This window comes from Chelonoidis abingdonii, chromosome 1, assembly GCF_003597395.2.
Source record: "Chelonoidis abingdonii isolate Lonesome George chromosome 1, CheloAbing_2.0, whole genome shotgun sequence".
In the NCBI taxonomy this organism is placed as follows: Eukaryota; Metazoa; Chordata; order Testudines; family Testudinidae; genus Chelonoidis; species Chelonoidis abingdonii.
Genome location: NC_133769.1, coordinates 38,932,754 through 38,957,457, shown reverse-complemented (window position 1 = coordinate 38,957,457; position 24,704 = coordinate 38,932,754).

The window sequence follows — 24,704 nt, the reverse complement described above, 5'->3', positions numbered from 1 at the left end:
AAATAAAGAAGGTGGACAAACCCTTCATGTGTAGGTCAGTGTAGGCAACAACTTTTAATCATTTTCTTTAAAATTAATGCAGATAATTAAATGTGCGCGCAAAACAATGTGACAACGTCAGTCAAGTTCTCAGTAAATAGGGATCCACAGCATGATCCCCTTCCCTACCTGCACCATTTTGCATTTTTAAAGAATCCAATCAGGCAATCATGCTTCAAACAAAGCTTCCACTGATTCTTCTTTTGGGCCAGATTCTGATCTCAGTTACATGGATGCAAATCTGAAGTAGCTCTGCCAACTTCAGTAGTGTGACTCTGTGTTTTATGCTTGTGCAACTGAGATCAGAAACAGAGCTTTTTTAACACACCTAGCAATGTTGACAAAGATCAGCTACTAAGGAAAGCTGCTAACTGCCATCTACAGGCATGTGAAGACTGGAAACACCATGGATGGAGAGGAATTTTTAAAATAGAACAAGAGTGAATTACTACTAACTGTGGCATGTAATCTTAAATCAGCTTCTGTACCAAATGACTGGAGGATAGCTAATGTGACATCATTTTTTTAAAAAAGGTTTCAGAGGTGATCCTGGCAATTCCGTACAAGGCAAATTGCTTGCAATTATAGTAAAGAACAGAATTATCAGACATAAATGAACATTATTTGTTGGGGAAGAGTCAACATGACTTTTGCAAATGGAAATCATGCCTCACCAATCTATTACAATTCTTGGGAGCAGGGGTGTCAACAAACGTGGACAAGGGTGATCGAGTGGATACAGTAGACTTAGACTTTCAGAAAGCCTTTGACAAGGTCCTTCACCAAAGGTTCTTAACCAAAGTAAGCAGTCATGAGATAAGAGAGAAGGTTCTCTCATGGATCAATTGGGAGAATGGAGAGAAGTAAATAGTGATGTCCCTCAGGGTTCTATACTGGGACCAGTGCTGTTCAACATATTCATACATGATCTGGAAAAAGGGGTAAACGGTGAGGTGGCAAAATCCAAAGACATACAAAATTACTCAAAATAGTTAAGTCCAAATCAGAGCTGAAAGAGTTAAAGAGATCTCACAAAATTTGGTGACTAGGCAACAAAATGGCAGATGAAATTCAATGTTGATAAATTCAAAGTAATGCACATTGGAAAGCATAATCCTATCTATACATACAAAATTAAGGGGTCTAAATTAGCTGTTACCATTCAAGATAGAGATCTTGGAGTCGTTGTAGATCTCTGAAAACATCCGCTCAATGTGCAGTGGCAGTCAAAAATCTAACCGAATATTAGAAACCATTAGGAAAGGGATAGATAACAGATAATAATGCCTCTATATAAACCCATGATATGCCCAAATCTTGAATATTGCATGCAGATCTGGTTGCCCCATCTCAAAAAATATATATATTGGAATTGGAAAAGGTACAGAGAAGGGCAACAAAAATGATTAGAGGTATGGAACAGCATCCATATGAGAAGAGATTAAAAACACTGGGACTTTTCAGCTTGGAAAAGAGATGACTAAGGAGGGATATGAGAGAGGTTTATAAAATCCTCATTGGTTTGGAGAACATGAATAAGGAAGTGTTATTTACTCCTCCTCATAACACAAGAACTAGGGGTCACCCAATGAAATTAATAGGCAGCAGGTTTAAAACAAACAAAAGGAAGTACTTCTTCATACAACACACAGTCAATCTGTGGAGCTCTTTGCCAGGGGAGGTTGTGAAGGCCAAAACCATAACAGGTTTCAAGAAATAACTAGATAAGTTCATGGAGGATAGGACCATCAATGGCTGCTAGCCAGGATGGGCGGGAATGGTGTCCCTAGTCTCTGTTTGCCAGAAGCTGGGAGTGGACGAGAGGGGATGGATCACTCGATGATTGCCTGTTCTGTTTATTCCCTCTGAAGCACCTGGCATCGGACACTGTCGGAAGATAGGATACTGGGCAGGAGTGGCAGAAGCCCCCTAAAAGTGGAGGTGCCACGAGTGTCTGAACATGGCCCCACTCCCATGCTGCCCTGCCCTCATGCTGCCCCTTCTCCCTGAGCCTCTATCCTCATGCCACCCTTTCCCCCTGAGTCCCCACCCTTGCACCACCTCTTCCCCCAAGGTCCCACTGCCACTCAGCCTCTTCCCACCCAAGACTCCACCCCCTGCTTGCTCCTCTTTGCTCCCCCCCCCAATTGCTGACCCTTGCAGATGGTAAAAAGTGATGGGGCCATGGCCCCCTCACCCACCCGTTTCAGCACCCCTGATACTGGACTAGATAGACCATTGGTCTGACCCAGTATGATCGTTCTTATATTCATTACCAGGAGTAAAGGGCTGAAATTAGAAAGAACCTTCAACCTGACCCTTTGTCCTCATCCTCTCCTGTCCATTCTCTCTCATCTACTCCTTGTCCTAATCTAACTGCACTGTCTCCTTGGGCTACTTTCCCTCTGATGGCAACAATGCTTTTGTGTCTCCTATTTTGAAAATATTTTTTCTCTAGGCCCCACATGTTTCTCCAGCTACCAACCTGTGCCACTTTTCTTCATCTCCAAAGCCCTTAAGTCTTCTGTGTATGTACACATTGCCTAGACTTTCTCTACTCTTTTTCTTCCTGATCCCTGAGCATGCAGGTGCACAAGCCACTGGGGTACGGATGTGCAAGGCTGGACAGACCTCTCGCAAGATGTACCAAATTATGCATCCCACAGGCAGTTTTCACCCTGTGCTGCTTTGCAAACCCACTCAGAGGAGACAGCTGCCCTTGTATTGGAGAGAAAAACCATCTCCTCAGAAAAAACCTCTTATCTTTCTTCCTCATACCTCTCCATTCTCCATCATCATTGACCACTTCAGCATCCTTCCCATCTCCCACACTCAATGTTGGTGTAATTTTTCGCTTTTCTATTTCCCCTAATAATCAGTTGTCACTAAAGTCCTGATCCGGGAAAGCACCCCTATTCAGGAATTCTCTTAAACACATGCTAAATACCCTTTAGAATTACATGCTTAAGTGCTTTCTTGATTAGGGATGGATGTAAGCATGTGTAAGGGGTTGGTTGGCCCTCTCCCAGTACCAAAAGAAAGAGGAAGAGCCAATGGTAAACCAAGGCCCTGAGACTGACACTCCCCAGGGGCAATGAGGAGAGACCAATACTCCAGATCAGCCTGACTACAGGGCAGGCAGGCTAATGAGGGACTCAGAAGGCCAGGGAGGTCCAGTCCTCGGTGTGAGCTGGAGCTGCCTGGGCAAGAGTGGGGCTGAGTTATGGAGAAAGCAGAAGCCTGAGCTGCGCTGGGGAGCAGAGCTGTGCTAGCCAGAACCAGAGGGGCCAGAGAAGCAGCCTGGAGAGCTGCACTGGAGGCAGAGCAGCAGCAGCACTGAAGCGGGAGCTGGGGCTGGAGCAGTCCAAAGTCAGGTGCAGTGAGCAGCTGGAGAGATGGAGGGAGGGGGACACTGGGCAGAGGGCCCAGCTCAGGGAGATGCCCCCAGCCAAGAGGCCTTGTGGGTCATACTTGGAGGGGGATCATAACCCCAACAGGGGAGTTGACGCTTGGAAGAAGGGTTCTTCCATCTAGAGTCTGAGGGCATGTGCTCATCGCCAGAGCAAATGTCCAATCCGCAGCATCCCTGCAGCACAGTCAGGGCCTGGGAGGGAGGCCAGGCACATTTGAGGAACAGATTATGAATCCTTACATTCCAGAGATGGCTGTTTGTGAAGTCCCTGTGCCATAGAGCGGGGTTATATGTTTTCCTTTAACCTTTTCCCTTTTTCTTTATTTTTTAAATTGATTGCTGTTTAATAAATTGTATTTTCTTGAACTATATGTAATGATCAGTGGGTCAGGGAAGCATCCAGAGTGGAGAGATGGGGACAACCTAGCCCTTGTCCTAAGTGACTATGACACCAGCCTTGTCAGGGTTACAAGGACTCTGCCACACAGGGTACGTCTTCACTACCCACCGGATCGGCAGGTAGTAATAGATCTATGGGGACTGATTTATCGTATCTCGTCTAGACGCAATAAATCGATCCCCAAAGGCACTCCCCGTCGACTCCGGAACTCCATCAGAGTGAGTGGCGGTAGCGGAGTCGACGGGGGAGCCGCGGCCGTCAATCCTGCACCGTGAGAATGGGAGGTAAGATCGATCTAAGATACTTCGACTTCAGCTACGCTATTCATGTAGCTGAAGTTGCGTATCTTAGATCAATCCCCCCCCCCCCCCTCCCCTGTGTAGACCAGCCCACAGAAGAGTGGAAGGGAAGTCCTCGAGGTCAGTCAGGTCTCTGGGTAAAGGGAGTGGGAGTGAGGACTCAGATCCTTTCACTAGCCAATTCCACTGGGGTAGTGTATAAGCCAGGAAAGTTATAGCGGGACGGTTCCTCTGCTTACACATGTGCTTAAGTGTACTTTCTGAACCAGGACCTAATCCTGGACGTTTCTTCCTCTATTATCACACAGATTTGCCCTTTCCTCATTTTCCCCTGACATGTAATTTAACTGAATCATCCAGACATAAAAGAAGATTCCTGGCATGGAGCAAAATTAAACTAGATGTTAATTAGAACTAATGGAAACATAGAAAGTAAAATATAAGTACCTGTAAATGGATTTAAAAAAAAACAAAAACCAAACCCTAGATCTCCATACAATTGAAAAGGAAAAAAATGAAAAGGAAAGGAAAATAGAAAACAAGAGTACAACTGCTTTTGATTTAAATGTTAAAAATGGAAAGCAGAGAAACAGCTGCCACATTTAGACATGTTTAAAAATAATCCACCTTACCTAGCCTGTATCTTTCTCTGAAATATTTTTCCACCATACACTACAATTTTCTTTCTTTAGATTTTTTTTAAAATGTTGTTGAAGCAGCTCTGAAGTATTTCATGTAAGATACTTCATTTCTAAAACCTTGAAACCGTTGAGAACACTGAACTTGTGAAGGGTTTTTTCTCTAGTTTCAGCTGAAGATTATGTTGCCAAAACTTTTGGACTGTAATGCTCATATTGATGGCATCTTGAAAACCTAGGATTAGAAAGCTTAAAGGATCATTCTTTGAGATCCTACCATTGGCCTAACCTTGTGCATATTATTGATTAGAACATTTTTTACTTTTTTGTGCCCAATTAGCTTAAACATATTTCATTAAGTGTTCTATCTTTATGGGAATGTATTTTGAGGCAGCCTTTTGACACAACCATTGACAGCTGTACTTTCCAACTGTTCTAAAGTCCCAAAGCAAAACTATTCAATTCCTATACTGTACATAGCTTACTGCAACAAAGAAACTCTTACAGCAGGCTATAGAGCACAGATTGGCAACCTTTGGCACCCAGCCCACCAGGTCGGTTTGTTTACCTGGTAGGCTGGGCCGGTTTGTTTACCTGATGCGTCTGCAGGTTCAGGTGATTGCAGCTCCCAGTGGCCACAGTTCACTGTCCCAGGCCAATGGGGTAGCGGCGGTGGGGCTCTGGCGGCAAGTTAAAGGACTCGGGGCGGTAGTGGAGGCTGAACACCTGGCCCTTTAAATCACTGCCAGAGCCCCATCGCCGCTACCGCAGGGCTCCGGCAGGCTCCAGGGATGATTTAAAGGGCCCAGGGCGGTTGGTGTGGAAGGAGCCCCAGGCCCTTTAAATCAGTGCCTGAGCCCTGTTGCTGCTTCCCCAGGGCTCTGGCAGCAGGGATCTGGCGGCAATTTAAAGGGCCTGGGGCTCCAACCGCTGCTGGGAGCCCCAGCCCCTTTAAATTGCTGCCAGGGGAAGCCTATCCGCCCCAGTACGGCGCACTGGATCTTGCCGGTACGCCATACCAGGGTGTACCGGCCTACTTTCACCTCTGGGTTTAGTGGACATACAATGTAGTCATTTTTGGTTCTTCAGGTCAGGTTTTCACTGTAGTCGACTATTTTAGGCATTAAATGTTAACACATTTCACACTCAATCTTGAGTACACTCATCTACTGAAGTCAGTAGGAGCTGAGGGCACTCACCTTGCAGGTAATACTCAGCTCCATCAAGGATCAGGACAATTTTTATTTATCAGGTGTTCATCTATGGGCCTTAATCTGCTCCCAGGGATTTCAATCCAGAACTTCAGTGGTTTGAGCATTGGCTGGCTAAACCTAGAGTTGTGAGTTCAATCCTTGAGGGGGCCATTTAGGACTGGGGCAAAAATCTGACCTGGGTTTGGTCCTGCTTTGAGCAGGGGGTTGGACTAGATGATCCCCTGAGGTCCCTTCCAACCCTAATATTGTATGATTCTAAAAAGGGCTTCTGTGGCAACCTATCTGGAAGGAGGGAGCTAACAAATGGAGTGTCCTGGAGATTAATTCCAGCTTAATCTTGTGTACAGAATACCTCATTTTCCAGAAGAAAGAATACATTTCAGTCTTTCACAGCCTGCTGTTGACATGTAAGTAGGAGAAAAAAATAAAGCCAAGTAAAAGAGAGCCTGGAAACAAAAGGGCAAAGTCTAACAATTAGAAGCAAAGATTTAGGGAAATATCTATGATTTTAATCTTATAGGATGAGGGTTTATGCAATAATGGTCTGAACATGCCCAAATCCTGTTTCCCCTATAGAAGGGAAAGGTAGCTGTCAGGGACCCAGTTATAGCTCCCTGATTCTGTACTCCCCAGTCCTGGGATCAGGTAGAGTATGGGGACCTTGCATGAGTGGAAGGAATGCATAGGCATTATGGCCCTGATTCAGCAATGGGACTAACTCATATGCTTAAGCATTCCTGAGCCTTATAATCTGCATGCTATGGGCCTAACTCTTCACTGCCTTACATCAGCTTTATGTCATTGTTAAGCCAGTGGAGTCTTATTGGCATCACACTAGCACAAGGCAGGAAAAATTCAAGGCATAGCTCAGTGGTTTGAGCATTAGCCTGCTAAAGTCAGGGGTGTGAGCTCAATCCTTGAGGGGTCCATTCAAGGAACTGGGGTGAAAATCCAGTTGGGGATTGGCCCTGCTTTGAGCAGGGAGTCGGACTAGATGACCTTCTGAGATCCCTTCTAACTGTAATATTCTATGATTCTAAAGAGCCGTGTAACTCTAGTACTAGCATATATAAATTCATGCTGTAAGCCAGCTACACCATACCTAACCCAGGTAGAAAAAAAACCCAAAATCAGCCTAAATATCCAGAGCAAGCCTCTTCTTGCATTGCCAAAATACATATAAATCTAAAATGTCCAAACGAAGACCCAACAAACCATATTGCCTCACACCTTATCTAGTGTTGTCTTCCTGAAAAGAAGGGCCGATTCACATCTTTGGAGAAGAAAAAGTGCTCTCCTCTCCAATGTGTTCCAGGAGCCATCAAGACCAGCCATGGTTCTGAAATATCATCAATGTTCCACAAGAGGATGGTGACCAGCAGCTCTTCCCAACATAGCTACTTATGACAGCTGCTGCAGACAGGTTCGCTCTCCAAATAGTTCAAAGCTGCCATACACAATGTAGACACTGTCTCTAGGAATAGAAGTCAAAAGGGCCTCTGTAAACCTGCCTGATCACTTGGAATAGGGTTAGCCAATCAGAGAACCACAGTCAACAACATGTGATTTGTGACCATTCACAACTCACTGAGCCAATTCAAAGTTTCAAAGTAATGGGAACATTTGTCAGAGTGTTTTCAGCCAACTTAATATAAAGATAGCATTTACTGAACATTTCATTAGAAAACATAGCATAGAATTGTTTCTACTTTACAGAGGTTACACAAACTGGAGAAGGTAATTTTGGCTAAAATTTGGCTGTTACAAATATTTCAGCCCATCTAAGTAAGCTGTTAAGAATCTGCCTCTTTCAGTTTTTATATTTCACAAATCCACTCCAATACAGCAAAGATGAATCTTACGCACTGCAAATAGTCTTATTGAAATGAATGGGACTACTCACTATGTGTAAAATGAAGCATGTGCTCCAGTTTCTGGAAGATTAGGACCATTGTCAAAGTCAGTATTTCCTAAGACAAATCCGTGGTTTTATATTGTTTTGAAGATAAAAATCCTACTCTGCATGATTTTCCTCATTCCCCGCCCCCCCCCCCCCCACACACACTCCAATTCCCTTGGGAATAGATTTGACTTCTCTCTGGGATTAAGAATGTATTTCTGGAAAGAGGTTTTAATCCAAACTTGGATCCATATGGGTCCAAACTCAGAGATATAGTTCACCTGTGACGCTGACTACGATCACTCTTGGACTTGCTTCTGCTCACAGGGAAGTCAGTAGTTTTCACAGGGATTTAAGTGGGAGCTGGAGAGGGGCTCTTTGTATCTGTGATTCCCTCTCCATTGTTGGTGTACTGTACTTGCTGATCTGGGAGGATGGAGAGAAATCAGTTCTCTTACTAGGGAGCAGGGTTGATACACATTTTTGGAGATAGGTTATTGGTTTACATAGTCTCCCCAGTAATAAGCAATCACACCTGCCTTTGTCCATGGTGGCATATAACCATCTTCATCAGTAGGACTGACATTGAAATGCCAAATGATCCCACTCTTCCCTATCCCCTTTCAGACACCACTGGGGTCTTCAGCCATAACGCATTGTGTCCTTATTATTGCAGTGCAGCTGAACAGAGCCAGTATGTAGTCACTACTACTAGCTTTATTAAAAAGTAGAAATAAAAACCTCAGCAAAGATCTTCAGAAGTGGATGCAAACCTCCGATGCCCATCCATGTTTAGGCACCTAAATCAGCAATGGGATGAAAATGCTGAGCACGCAGCAGCTCCCAGTGAAGTGAATGGATCCTTAGCTCTTTTGCAAATCAAGTAGTTTATTCAGGTGTCTATATGTGGGCTTTAGCCGTCCGCTTTAAAAAATCTTGTCCCATCTCTTACTATACAGGGTTTGGAGGGTGTAAGTGACTTAAAATACATATGAAAAGTGAGTGGGTAGGCCCATATCTCATGGACAGCACAACAGATTCCTAATGTAGACAGAAGGTTAGTCCTATTTTTCAATTCCATTTGCAAAGGGATCATTGTCTCTTGTTATAGCACTTTTCATGTCTACTGAAGTCAGTGAGACTTAAAGGCATTCAGCATCTCTTGGGTGGTGCTCAGCAGCATATGTGCAAAACAGAATGTAATATATACTTTGCTTATCATCACCCTCTCTCTGTTTGAAGTCCACATGGTTCCAATGTAACATCAGTTATTTCTCATTTCATTTTGCAGATTTGTTGGCAGAGAATAAGAAAATAAATGAGCATTAGAAACCTCTCAAATTCATACTTAAAGAAAGGGCTTAGATGTGGTCATATCTGAAGCTTGGCATTTGTTCTAGACCTGACTCATTGTGGAGTTACTGCAAGCTTATACGGATGAGAGTAAATGAATCATTCAGTGTTATTTTGTTGATCCAGCTGTGGGGCTGAATTAGACCTCCAGGGAGAGTGAAAATATAATTTTACCCCAGACAGAATGACATGACATTACAAAAAATGTTTAAATCCACCCAGATAACTCACATTGTTGAGTGAGAAGTTACCTGTGCCATGACCAGCTGGCTATTTAGTAGCCAATATCTAAAATTTAACAAGTAAAGCTGGGTGAATATTGCAAAAAAACAAAACTACTAAAAATATCTGAATGCTCACAGAAAGTGAACTGCAGAGTCACATGTGCAAGTATTTGCAGAAACCACATATTAAATTAATATATGATCATTTGTACTAAAAATGTGTCAAAAAGCTAATCATACTGTCTCATTATTACTTTGTGCTCCACCCATCTGGTTTCTCATATCCTTCTTTGTCTCTATTCAGTTAGACTGTAATATTTTTGAGGCAAGAACTGTTTTTTCATTATACATTTGTATTGCGTCTTGCACAATGGAGGTACCAATTAGAGATTTAGATCCTTCCATAATACACATCATAATCAATGCTTGCACACCCAATTGTGCTTAAAAACACTGCCACGCAACTTTTCTGGCCAATCAGCACAGCTCAGAGAAATTGCCATAATCAATCAATGGAGTTAATAAAACCTGCAAAAAAAATTCATTAATTTCAGACAAATAAATTAAGGAAACTGCAATCTGTTCATGGACATTCCATTGGCAGAAAAAGAAGCCAAATTTGTTAGAAACGGTATGCATTGTGAACTATTCACTCAGCTCTAATCACAAACATGCTCAATACTGAACAAAATAAGTTGATTTTTTAATGTTTTTTTAAGGGCTGTCAAGCAATTGAATAAATTAATCTCGATTAATTTCATGATTAATCACACTATAAAAGAATAAAAGAATGCCATTTATTTAAATATTTTTGTTTCTACATTTTCAAATATATTGATTTCAATTACAACACAGAATACAAAGTGCACAGTGCTTATTTTATATTTATTTTTTATTACAAATATTTGAACTGTCAAAACAAAAGAAATAGTACTTTTCAATTCAGCTAATATAAGTACTGTAGTGCAATCTCTTTATCATGAAAGTTAAACTTTCAAATGTAGAATTATGTCCAAAAAAAAAATAACTGCATTCAGAAATAAAACAATGTAAAACTTTGGAGCCTACAAGTCCAGTCAGTCCTACTTCAGCCAATTACTCAGACATCAAGTTTGGTTACAATTTGCAGGAGATAATGCTGCCCACTTCTTGTTTACAATGTCACCTCAAAATGAGAACAGGTGTTCTCATGGCACTTTTGTCACTGGGGCACAAGATATTTACGTGCCAGATGTGCTAAAGATTCATATGTCCCTTCATGCTTCAACTACCATTCCAGAGGACATGCATCCATGCCGATGACGGGTTCTGCTAGATAATGATACAAAAGCAGAGAGAACCAACTCATGTTCATTTTCATCTTCTGAGTCAGATGCCACCAACAGAAAGTTGATTTTCTTTTTTGGTAGTTCAGGTTCTGTAGTTTCCACATCTGTGTTGGTCTTTTAAGACTTCAGAAAGCATGCTCCACATATCGTCCCTCTCAGATGGTACTTCAAATTCTTAAACCTTGGATCGAGTGCTGTAGCTATTTGTAGAAATCTCACATTGATATCTTCTTCGTGTTTTGTCAGATCTGCAGTGAAAGTGTTCTTAAAATGAACAACATGCTGGATCATCATCCAAGACTGCTATAACATGAAATATATGGCAGAATGTGGGTAAAACACAGAGGCAAGAGACATACAATTTTCCCTTCCCCCAAGGAGTTCAGTCAGAAATTTAATTAACATTTTTTTTTTAACAAGCTTCATCAGCATGGAAGCATGTTCTCTAGAATGGTGGCCAAAGCATGAAGGGCTTACAAATGTTTAGCATATCTGGCACATAAATACCTTGCAATGCCGGCTACAAAAGTGTCATGTGAATGCCTGTTCTCATTTTCTGGTGATAGTGTAAATAAGAAGCAGACAGCAGTATGTCCGGTAAATGTAAACAAATGTGTTTGTTTTAGCGATTGGCTGAACAAGAAGTAGGACTGAGTGGACTTGTAGGCTCTAAAGTTTTACACTGTTTTGTTTTTGAGTGAAGTTACGTAACAAAAAAATCTATAGTTGTAAGTTACACTTTCACAATAAAGAGATTTCACTACAGTACTTATATGAGGTCAATTGAAAAACACTATTTCTTTCATTTATAATTTTTAGTGTGAAAATATTTATAATAAAAAATAATACTATAAATTGAGCACTGTATACTTTGTATTCTGTATTGTAATAGAAATCAATATATTTGAAAATGTAGAAAAACATCAAAAAATATTTACTAAATTTCAGTTGGTATTTTGTTGTTTAACAGTGTGATTAATCATGATTAATTTTTAATAGCAATTAATTTTTTAGTTAATTGCATGAGTTAACTGTGATTAATCGACAGCCCTAGGTTTTTTTTTTCTTTTTAGAAATTAAGGAACTCCACATGCAAATACAAGTACTCATGTTAAATGTGCCACTGAATTTAGTGGGATTCAGCTACATGTGTAAGAGTTTTCAAGATACCTAGACCTCAATCCTGGAATTAGCTTTGCACGGTCAGCTTCCTGCTCCTACATAAAGCCATATTGACTGCAGATAGGTTCATGAGAATTGAGTCAGAGCTAATCACTCAGACTTGAGTAACTAGATATAAGATATTTATCAATAGGGTATGTACTTGTGACTTGTGTGCAGATAACAACCATATCATACAACCAAGGGAATGTAAGAAAGAAGCTGGCTTTATGATTACTGAAGCTGGAATGTCACTGACTTTGTTTATGCTTACGGTAGTATTTGTGCTATACTATTACACCATCTAAAGTGACTCTCCCCTGACTAAGAAAAGCCTTCAGTTTCTCTTATTTTAAGTTCAGAGTCATTTAGAAAATATAAGTGATATGCACTGGAAAAGACCTCCTGGGTTATTGAGTCTAGTCCTCCACTAATAAACGCAACCCCATCATATAATCCTGTTCATCATTTTATCAAGCTCTAGTTTAAAACTAGTTAGGTGGATTGTCCCCACTCTTCCTATTGAAAAGCTGTTGTGGAACTTCATTTCTCTGATGGTTTGAAGCCTTCTTCTAATTTCCAGCCTAAATTTTTGCCCATGGCCAGTTTATAACCATTGGGTTTTGTGCTATAAAGTGCTACTCTGGTGGAACTCAACCCCACATGCTGACCCAGCTCTAAATAGCCAATGCACTGCCCATTCCACTATAAAGCCCAATCCATTCTGCAAAGCTGGCAAAACGATTCAGACTTTTTCCAGCACAAGACCCAGAAGATCTCATGAGATATAGGAGAACATTTTCGAAAACACCTACCTGACTTAGGAGCCTAAGTCCCATTTTCAGAACTCACGTAACCACTTAGGAGCCTAAGTCTCATTGAAAGTCAATGCGACTTAGTCCTCTAAGCTCTTGGGTTCTTGTATTACATGGGCGCTTTTGAAAATGTAGCCGATCGTCTTCAGATTGGGTCGCTGTACCAAGATTCCATACTCCATGTACATGCGTGTGTGTGACAGAGACAGACAAGCTGGCTTGGGGTGGTCACTGACCTCTAGAGAGCACACATTTTTACACATCATGTAAAGTCATTGCACAAGATATTGTGCATGGTGACAAAGGGGCCCACATATTGAAGAAGAGGGCTGAGCCCTAAGAAAGGAACAGCAGAGATATAGGCAGGACCTGTGCTTTATATTTATTTTATATATTCAGATTACCAGACAGCTGAAATGTAAAGAGAAGCAATATGTACCACACATTACATAGGCAAGTATAGCTAGACAGAATAAACAGTGCCTCACATTATCCTTGTTGTTCTAGAGCATGATAACTGAAGACACTGTATCCTCAAACCAGTGAAAAAATGATGTTCCTTGGACTCACATCCACTTCCAGTACTGCAAACAACTCAGAGTAGGACCCCAGAGGGACAGTCTTTTATATCAGCCACTAAACTAAGGTTGCAGATGCTTGTCTTGGATGAGTACATCATTCTAAGAAGGTAAAATCCCATGGTCCAAATATTCTGCATGTGTAAATGGATGAAACTTGATTGAAGTCAATGGAACAGTGCCCATTAATACCAGCAGGGAATTTGGCTTCACAGTTTGGAAAGGGGAATAGATTACAGGATATAAGAAATACTAAAAAACATCATTTGCTATCAGTGTCTAGCTTTTCAAAATACATAAGCCTTTCTGAGATGTAAAGTTGTCTCTCCTGATTATGTTCCATTTTGTTCTCTTGAGGTTCTTATGCTGCATCCATCAACATAGTACAGAAGTGCCTTCCAACAATTCATTGGATGACATAACATTGAGTGACATATCTGTCATGTGTTGTTCTTTCCCTTTTCCTCTCCCCAAAGGGAGAAATTGCTTGTGGATTTATTATTTTATGTTTGCAATACTGTGTACTGTTATTAGTAAAGGCAAGGTTGAAGGAGTGAGTTTTTCACTTGAAATGGAAGATGGTGAAATTTTGGTATTCATAGATTCTGGGATTTGTGCTACAGTCTTGGATCAATCCCTGAGAAAGCTTTGTCTCCTACACAGCCAAGCTTTGCCTGCATGCTGGTCAGCTTCATAGTGCCAGATGAGCAGTGTTGTTGAGCATGGTCATTTTCCCAGAGCTTTAGGTTACCTTTTAGGTACCCTGGGCCTGGAACATTAAGTTCCTTGAAGATCAGGACTGAGATGTTCAGTTTGGCATGGCTTTTATGGGAAGCCAGGGTAGTGAGCAGAGGACAGGTCTGGTGTGCTTGCAGAAACCCATGGTACCAAGGAGGTGCACTGCTGCAGTTTGTATGAATTCTAGTTTCCCAAGGGCTGATGGTTTTGGTGCCAAGTAGACTGCATTGTGGTACTCCATTTAGGAGTTAACAGAAGCATGCATTACTGAGGCCCAACCATAATCTCAGAGGATGGGATGTAGTCTTCTAGCAAACTATAGATGGTAAAATATTTATTATATAAGGTCAAATTCTGATCTCATTTACACTACCATAAATCTGGAATAAGGCCCAGATTCAGCAAGAGACATAAGTGCTTCTCTAATTTTAAACATGTGAAGCCAATGGGTTGACTCTTGCATAAAGTTAGGGATGTGTTTAAATCATTTGCTGAATCAGATCCTAACATTGCTGATCATGGAGGACTCATGGATGTATATTGGTATATCTGAGCCCACACTTTGTTCCAAGGTCCTAAATAAATACAGCTATGAATTAAATAGTGCAGTCAATTAAAAAAAAATGCTTTTGGTATGAGTAGCAAACCACCCCAGACAAAAAATACCTGTGCTCACTGAGGTGCAACAGCTATTCCCATTCATATAGTCACTAATCTTTTCTGGGTAATATGATGCATTGCTAAACAAAGTAGTGCAAAATGATAGCTCCCATCCACATGAATGGATTACTCTGTTAAATTCCGCTCCACCTTCACCGCCCCTCTCCTTACTGAGATTTTGTGTCTAAAAGGAAAATAAGTTTTTTCAGGGAAACAGTGACTAAATAATTTAGGGATAAATGCAGTTTTTCCATATGCAAAGCTTAACATTGTATGAGCTTCACTGGACCCATATAAATGTTCTTGGTTTCATGATTATTGTCCAAAAGAAGTAATCTCCAGCACTGCCCAGTTCTGAATAGAGCCATTCCAGGCTGCTTTTGAAAATTCCAGTCAAAGCACATAGTTTTGCAGTAGACTCATCTGAATAGTTTCTCAGCCAAAACAATTTCAGCAAAAAGACTGGTTCCAGACATACCATATTAAATAACCTCTAAATTGGCAAAGAGCAACGCATACATTCCATTCGAGAGTCTGCCATGGGTCCGGTCAGCTGAGGTAATGTAAGTTTATCTTCACATCTGAAAACTATAAGAGTTTTTCAGAAAATAATTGGCAAAACAGATCTCTCATAAGATTTTCGGTCCAAGTGTATTTGCAAACATGTATATAGATAGATATTTTTAAACCGGAGCAATGTACTTATGACTTTTTAAAGTGAAGATAATGATGAAAAGTGGAATGGATGGTTACACTAAAAAGAGAAAGAAATACTACTAGTTAATGTAATTGGACACATGAGTTTATACTCATCTTCATAAACATATTCTATGTGTTTAAGCCAACGATCCAAGTCTCCTCTCACATACATTGCCATTTACATCAATGTAACTCCACTGACTCCTGGAGAGTTACTCCTGATTAAGATTTAAATTACCATAAAGACTTATCTACATGAGGAAATGACTGTGTTCTAAAGCCTGGTGTCCTCAGTGCGGACAAGAATTTTTATGTTTAAAATTATATCAGCCAGTTGTGGTTAACCTCAGAGGGGAGAATCAGGCCCCAAAGTAATGATGGTCACCGGTCATCTCAATTATCACTTCAAAGGTTTTTTTTCTCCTGCTGATGATAGCTCATCTCAGTTGATTGGCCTCTTATAGTTGGCATGGCTACTTCCACCTTTTCATGTTCTCTGTATGTATAAAAATCTTCTTTCTGTGTGTTCCAGTCTATGCATCTGAACAAGTGAGCTGTAGCCCATGAAAGCTTATGCTGAAATAAATTTGTTAGTCTCTAAGGTGCCACAAGTACTCCTGTTCTTTTTACTGAAAATAAAGAGATTGATTGTGTTTACTTTAGGTTCTAGTCAGCTGCCAGCAGTGGCACCAGAACAGGGGAAGGCAGGGGGGTCACTTTTTGAAAGTGAGCAGGCCTAGCCCGTCCATTTTGCACTACAGTGAACCCCTTCCCCTCCTCTTCCCCGTGTGTCCCCGCCCCCTGGGCTCTCAGCCCAGGGCAGGTGGAGGTGGAGGGTCCGTGCCAGCTCCCCACAGTAGCCCATGCTGCTCTCACCATGGCCAGGCTGTGGCTTCGAGGCCCCATCCCCTGGCCGGAGCCAGGTCACAGAGAGTCACGTGGGCAATTGTGGGGAGGCTGGGTTCCTCCACCTTCCCTGAGTGGGAGGCCCAGGGAGCAGGGACATGAGCAGGCGTTGCTTTCCCACTCTGGCTTCTGGGTTGGCTGGGGACAGATGCTCCGGGGGAAGAGGAGGGCTTGGGCGTCAGGGGAAGAGGAGGGACCTTGAGGGGGATAAGGAGGGGCAGGGCCACAGTGGGGAAGGGACCCCTGGCCCCCGCATTTTAGGGAAGCCTCTGCTGCCCCAGCAGCTAGTCAGTTTCACTTTCTCTTTCCCTAGCAGAATGTTATGTTGTTTTTGGTTCACCACAGCAACAATGGGGATATTTAATTCCATATATCCCATGTTTTTATTTCAAAATAAGAACAAAATTCATATTGGGATGCATCACCACCCTTCCCCAGACTATTTTTCTTACCAAAATCGTAGCTTGTCTTCAGAGGGTTTTGCTTTATTACAAAAAAATTAGCCAAGAAACTGGGGTTAACACTATTGTTATCTAAGATTTTTTTTATTGAAATTCTAAACTTTCAGTGGTTCATAATAACTTCCAACCAAGATCCAGGAGACTCACTGAGCACTTCATCAAATCCCTCCCAACACACATCGTTTTTCCCCAACATGCCTCAGGGTCATCCTACCTATTACCTAACCATCCTGAGTGCCACCATATTCTGGGACTGTCAAGAAGTGGATGATAGAACCTAAAATATGAGTTAATCTTCAAAATGATTATTCTAATCTATTTTAGATATTTTGCCTCTGCCTATCAGTACAGTTGTGTGTAAACAAGCTAGGATCTTATCCTGTACACAGATACACTGACACATGCACAGAACACACCTTAAGTTGACTTGTAGTGGTCTGCAGTATGTGTTCCCCTTCTAATATCTGCAGAAGTAATCAGATGATTTGGTCCTTCTCCGGATACTTTGAGGAGAAGGCACAGCATCCTCTTCCCAATCCACCTGAAAGATCTTTGGTTGAACTAAACTTTCCTATAACAGTACAGTTTTTTCTGGGGTATATCAGGCTCCATAATAATGTTAAAAACCTTTTAAGCAGTAAAAGCAGAAAGGACTTGGTACCACTGCTGCTCAGTGGAGGGTCTAAAAGGATAGGTCCAGGGACAGATAGGCTGCCTACTCTCAATAAGGTTTTTATAGTGGATTTTGGGTGTGGGGCAGAGCGCAGCAAGAGGCTTGCTGGCCAGAGTTCATATGGGTGCACGGGTCTCAAGAAGACTTTAAAGTCAAAGGGAACCTCAATGGCCATGAACCAAACACACTGTGTGAACACAAACCAGTTTCAGTGAATTCAAACTAGCAAGTTTTGCATAGCACAAGTTAACACACCTACTCCTGATAAATGTATAATTGTATCTAGGGATGTCAAGTGATTAAAAAAAATTAATAGTGCTTAATCGTGCAATTAAAAAAAATAATCACAATTAATCGTGTTGTTAAATGTAGCGGGGTGGTTACCCGCTTCTGCCCTGAGGGGTTTACAAACAGGACAGGAGAGGGTTGTGGCTGGGGCAAGAAGCTTGAGATGATTTGGGAAAGTAGGCTCAGCTGTGGCCAAGCCCCAATCAGGCCCAACTGGCCCCTGTAAGAGGCACTGAGCTAGAAGCCCAATCAGTCTTCCTATGCCTGTAGAGGGAAAAAGGCCTGGCTGTAAGGTGACAAGCAGGGAACCTAGATTGGAGCAGGGCTGGGGAAACGCCAAGGGAGCCAGGGAGCTCCAACTGAGGAAAGCCCCAGGCTGCAGGCCTGATAAGGCCTATTAGGTACTGGGTTGCAGGGGGCAGCCCGTGGGTAGACAGAGTCAGCATGTCCTAACCCCCTTTGCCTATGATGAGTGGCTTATACTGCAGTCCACCCCAGTGAGCGGGGGCTAGACGGCCACAATCAGTAGCCTGATTGTGGGTGGGGGTTCCCCTGAGAGGTGGAGACCCTGAGGCTGTGAGGGGTTACTGCCAGTGGGGCAGCACCCCAGGTAAAAGGGGCACTGGGTCCTAGGAGGGACGCGGGCCAGCGGTAAGGTGGATCACCAGCCTGCAGAGGGCAGTCCTGGCTGGAAAATGAGCTAATTCCCAAGGACAACCAGCAGGAGGCATTGCAGGGGTGAGTCTGCATCCCTACATTAAACGTTTATTTAAACATTTTTGGATGTTTTCTACATTTTCAAATATGTTGATTTCAATTACAACACAGAATACAAAATGTACAGTGCTCACTTTACATTTATTTTTGTTACAAATATTTGCACTGTAAAAAACAAAATAAATAGTATTTTTCAATTCACCTAACACAAGTACTGTAGTGCAATCTTTTTATCATGAAAGTTGAACTTACAAATGTAGAATTAGGTACAAAAAAATAACTGCATTCAAAAATAAAACAGTGTAAACTTTAGAACCTACAAGTCCACTCAGCCCTATTTCATCCAATCACTCAGACAAACAAGTTTGGTTATAATTTGCAGGTGATAATGCTGCCCACTTCTTGTTTACAATGTCACCTGAAAGTGAGAACAGGCCTTCTTATGGCACTGTTGTAACCGGCATCACAAGATATTTACATGCCAGATGCGCTAAAGATTTATATGTCCTTTAATGCTTCAACCACCATTCCAGAGGACATGCATCCACGGTTATGACGGATTCTGCTCGATAATGATCCTAATCAGAGCAGACTGATGCATGTTCATTTTCATCATCTGAGTCAGATGCCACCAGCAGAAGGTTGATTTTCTTTTTTTGTTGGTTAGGTTCTGTAGTTTCCACATCTGAATGTGGCTCTTTTAAGACTTCTGAAAGCATGCTCCACATCTTGTCCCTCTCAGATTTTGGATGGCACTTCAAATTCTTAAACGTTGGGTCAAGTGATGTATCTATTTTTAGAAATCTCACATTGGTACATTTTTTGCATTTTTTCAAATATGTTGTGAAAGTGTTCTTAAAATGAACCTGTGCTGGGTCATCATCCGAAATGACTATAATATGAAATATGTGGCAGAATGCAGCTGAAACAGAACAGGAGACAAACAATTCTCCCCCAAGGAGTTCAGTGATAAATTTAATTAACACATTATTTTTTTTAACAAGCATCATCAGCATGGAAGCACGTCCTCTGGAAGGGTGGCCAAAGCATGAAGGAGCATACGAATGTTTAGCATATCTGGCACCCAAATACCTCGATTCCTTGCAAGTCTGGCTACAAATATGCCATGTGAACACTTATTCTCACTTTCAAATGACATTGTAAATAAGAAGCAGGGAGCAGTATCTCCTGTAAATGTAAACATACTTGTTTGTCTTAGCGATTGGCTGAAAAAGAAGTAGGACTGAGTGAACATATAAGCTCTAAAGTTTTACAGTGTTTTTGAGTGCTATGTACCAAAAAAATCTACATTTGTAAGTTATACTTTCACAGTAGAGATTTCACTACACTACTTGTATGAGGTGAATTGAAAAATACTATATCACTTTTACAGTGCAAATATTTGTAATAAAAATAATATAAAGTGAGCACTGCACATTTTGTACTCTGTGTTGTAATTTAAATCAATATATTTGAAAATGTAGAAAAACATCCACAAATACTGAATAAATTTCAAATGGTATTCTATTGTTTAACAGTGTGATTAATCACAATTAATATTTTTAATCGTGATTTTTTTTTAGTTAATCGCATGAGTTAACTGCGATTAATTGATAGCCCTAATTATATCTTTAAATGCAAAGTGGAGGGGGCTTTAGTCTACCTCTCCTGTTCCATACCCTGACCCAACTGTATTATGGGGCATTAACTCAGATATGATCTTCAATGGTCCACCGAGATCACTTAGTGCAGCAACAAGTCCTTCAAATATCTGAACGGAGTCTACCCTAACTATCTTGTGAGAGCTGATTAAAAAACAAGAGCAGAAGATGACATGATTGGAAATTACAATGCACGGCTGCTAAAAACGCAAGTTTCTTGTTTAAGGTCAGAATCTGAGTATCAGGTGCCTACACAATAGATGTCATTATTCAAAATTAGCATCCACAAGTGCCAGTACCGTAAACCAGGAAGCAGATATTTTATTGCTCACTGCAGAGTGAAGACAGCAATGAGTTTTGGCTAACCTGTACATCTTTCACAGCAATATGTAACATCGCTTAAATAGTGCATCTATTTTTACTTTGTTTTTATTCATGAAATAATAATTTCAATACTTCAGAAGTGTAATTTTAATGTGTTTTTTCAGAAATAATATCTGAATTATAATTACATGGCAGCAAAATTGTCAGATAACATGCTTTAACCGGTAATATCCATATAACCCTTCGAAATCATGGAAAATCAACTAATAGACAGACATAAACAATACAATGTTCTAAACACCATCTAACTCCCGAGTGTCAGACCCACATTAAGGCCAATATTTTCAAACCTGTTTTCCCAGAGTTAAGCTGTTAGTTACATAGCTAGATCCCTAACTAATGAAGAGGAATGATGGTCTGTCAGAACCTACCTCTGACTTGCTCCAGAAGAGGGAATGAGGCAGCTCAGGTTCACCTGGGAGTAGTTAACTGACCAAGTAACTAGGAGGCAGTTAATTAGTAAGGTAAGCATCTGGAATTGATGAAAAGTCAAGGACCTCAGTAAGAGAGAAACATTTCTGAGGAGAAAGGTGGCTCCTGACACTGTTGGAGAGAGGTTTTTCAGAGAGAGTAGCCCTTCAGCAGACTGGTGAGAAGCTGCCAGACAAAACAAATACACCAAAGAGAGAGAAACAGGGCAGGAGGCTGGGGAAGACGTCAGAGATAGGAAATAGCTCAGGGAACGGCAAGGAACTGATAAGGACTGGGTCTAGCTGTCCCAAACAGTGGTTCTGAGTTGGAATCCAGTGGACTGGGTGGGCCTGGGTTCTGTTATCTATCCCAGCCAGGTAGAGAAGAAACTCCTAAACCCAGGAGACCTAGGGCTGTTTAGCCCCTACTAGAGCCACGCTCATTCGCAAGGGAGTGCTCAGGAGGCAATGGGGCCCTTCTGTGTTGTCTTATGGTTAAGGTACTGGACTGGGACTCAAGAGATAGAAGTCCAGTACCTGGCTCTGCCACAGACTTCCTGTGTGACTATAGGCAAATCACGTAGGGTGTGTCTACATGGGAGCTGGAGTTGTAACTGCCTGCTCAAGGAGACATACTTGTGCCAGCTCCTTTTGGGCTAGGATGCTAAAAACAGAAGTGTAGCTACAGTGACACAAGGGGCTAGTATGTACAGCAAAGTACATATATAGTGTCTCAGACACGTATGGACTTGAGGCAGTTAGCCCCTCTTGCAGCTCATGTTGCCATGGCTAAACTTCTTTTTTTAGCATGCTAGTTTGATGAAAGCTAGAGCAGGTATATCTCTTAATTGGAAAATTACACGTCCAGCTCCAAGTGTAGATGCACCCCTGTCTCTCTGGCCCAGATCTTCAATGGTTTTTAGGCTCCTTACTTACATTGAAATCCGTGGAAGTTAGGATCCTAAACACCTTTGAGGATCTGGGCCTTTGTGCCTCAGTTCCCCATCTGTAAAATGGGGATAACTGTATTTCATTTCTCTCATCCTTTGTCTCATCTGTTTAGATGGTAAGTTCTTTGGAACTGTCTTGTACTATGTTTGTGTATTCAATTGAGCACCATGGAGCTCTAATCTTCATTGGGTTCTTTAGATGCTACTGTAATGCAAATAATAAATACATTTGACCTAATTTTCAGTGGTGCATGTTATCTGCAGCTCCCATTGACGTCAGTGGGAACAGAGATTACTTGACACCCCTGAAATAGTGCAGCATTTCAGAGCCTACTTTTAGAAACTCATATTTTAAAATTTTGGCCTAAGGGCTTAAGGCCTTGAATGAGCCAGGTACTTAAGAATATGCCTGATTTTAAATACATGAGCAGTCCTATTGAAGTCAATGGATGGGATTCCTCATGTGCCTTAAGTACCTGCCTGAACTGGGGTCTTTGAATTGGGCCCTCTGGTTTTCAACCTCAGGTGCAGCCATCTTCTGCTACTAATAGATTTGTGGTAAAATTTGTGTTGAATTTCAGGTAAGCTAAAAGTTAAAAAGATTCAAATACTAGGACACATTAATACACAGAAGATCACATCTGAAATACAAGGACATGAGAAATATTTTCAAAGTTAACCTTTGGCATAGCATACATAAAATACCTTTTCAGTCTATAGAAAGCACACATGGATTTGTGTCTAACATACACAGCATTTTCTAAATGGAGATAGAGATTCAAGTCATTCTCAAAAACGGTTGTGTTTAAGATTGCTTTCTATAATGGCACTGATGTGGTATCAGAGCTTATGCCATTTGATCGAACTTCCAAAACAGCTCGTCTGGTAACAGGTTCTTTGAAATTAAAATTGGCACTTAGATGTTGATATAAAATATAAATTAAATGCACAATATGAGTAAATGAGGCTACTCTCATGTTCTTTTTTTTTTTCTCCTGAGGTTGGTATTTTTGTCCAAATCATAAACATCTTTCTTCTTTTAAAAATATAGTTTTCAATTTCCTTTGCGGCATTGCTTTCAAAGAGAAGAAACATCACCTTCACTACTAATTCACATGAGAATAATATGACTATCAATCACATTGGCTTGGAGTGAACAAGTAAGACTTCAAAGCTAAGGACAAAGATAAAAAATTAAATTAAGTAATGTTAGAATGAAGCAATCAAGATTAAATGTGTCCTCAGCTGCTGACTTACTCAATTCTGAGCTTTTTTATCCAATAAAAAGGTTTTTTAAAAGCCCCACTTCACTGTAACTGTACAATTTAATGTCTTCAAGTTTAGGCACTGAGCATTTGATATTCTTCTGCCACTTTTTTTTAAAAAATTCTTGTTTCCCCTTAATGGCTCTCAAGAAGTTAATTTAACATTCATGATGATCATGAACTTAATAGGCTGTGTGATTTTAATTAGAACCAGCAGAGTTTGGGAAATCCCACATAGTAAGCAAACTCATGGGTAGTTTTCCTAAAAACTCTCAAATTTCTTGAGTCTGGGCCAGGGAGAAGTTCTTGAGTCTGGTGAGGAACAGACTCCAATGGCTGAGGAGGATGAACCACCTGCCCTCAAGTCTAGGAGGCTCACAGTCACCACACCCAAGAGGGAGAAACATAGGGTGCTGGTGGTCAAGGACTACCTTCTGAGGGGGGTGGAGGCATCCATCTGCTGACCTGACATGATGTTCCAGGAGGAGTGTTCCCTGAGCAAAGAATATGGATATGAGCAATGAATATGGATATGAATATGGATATGAGCAAAGAACCTCAAACAGTTTCCTTATGTAGTAGCATATTCCTCTGCAATAGACTGCTGGACTTGCTGTCAGAATCCAAATCTCTAGCAAGTTTCTCACTATAACTGATTTTAATGCTTCCAAGGAGTATTTTCAATACAAATCAATGCCACAGCAAATTTGCTTAGTGGCTGCAAACTTAGGCTTCAGGATCACCCAGTCTAACAACTTAGTCTCACAGGAAAATCCTTACTGACAGAGAAAAAAGAAGAAAAGTGATTCCTGAGCTAAACAATTGTGCATTAGAGAGAGAAATTAATTTCAAACAACCTTTTATGTGCTTGATCAACCAAGAATTTAATTATAAGCAACCAAACATTTTAATCTGATGAAGACAAAGAATCCTGGAGCTATCAAATGCAGCAATGGTGCTATGATGCCAGACTCCTTAAATCAATGGCAATGAAATTTTGTAAGCATGGGAGTGAGGCCTTGGCTACACTGGAGAGTTGCAGTGCTGGCGGTGGCTTTACAGCGCTGCAACTTACTCACCGTCCACACTTGCAAGGCACATACAGCGCTGTATCTCCCTGGATACCACGCTGGCTGTACTCCTCCTCTGCCTGGGGAATAACGACTGCAGCGCTGGTGATGCAGCTCTGCTCTGCCAGAGTGGCCAGCAAAAGTGCTGTTATTGGCCTCCAGAGGTATTCGGAGGTATCCCAGAATGCCTGCTCAGCCACTCTGCTCATCAGTTCAAACTCTACTGCCCTGGCCTCAGGTGACCCGCCCTCTAAATACCCCGGGAATTTTAAAAATCCCCTTCCTGTTTGCTCAGCCAGGTGTGGAGTGCAATCAGTGAATCTTTCCAGGTGACCATGCCTCCACGCGCCAAACGAGCCCTAGCATGGAGCAATGGCGAGTTGCTAGACCTCATCAGTGTTTAGGGGGAGGAAGCTGTCCAGTCACAGCTGCACTCCAGCCGTGGGAATTACAATACCTAT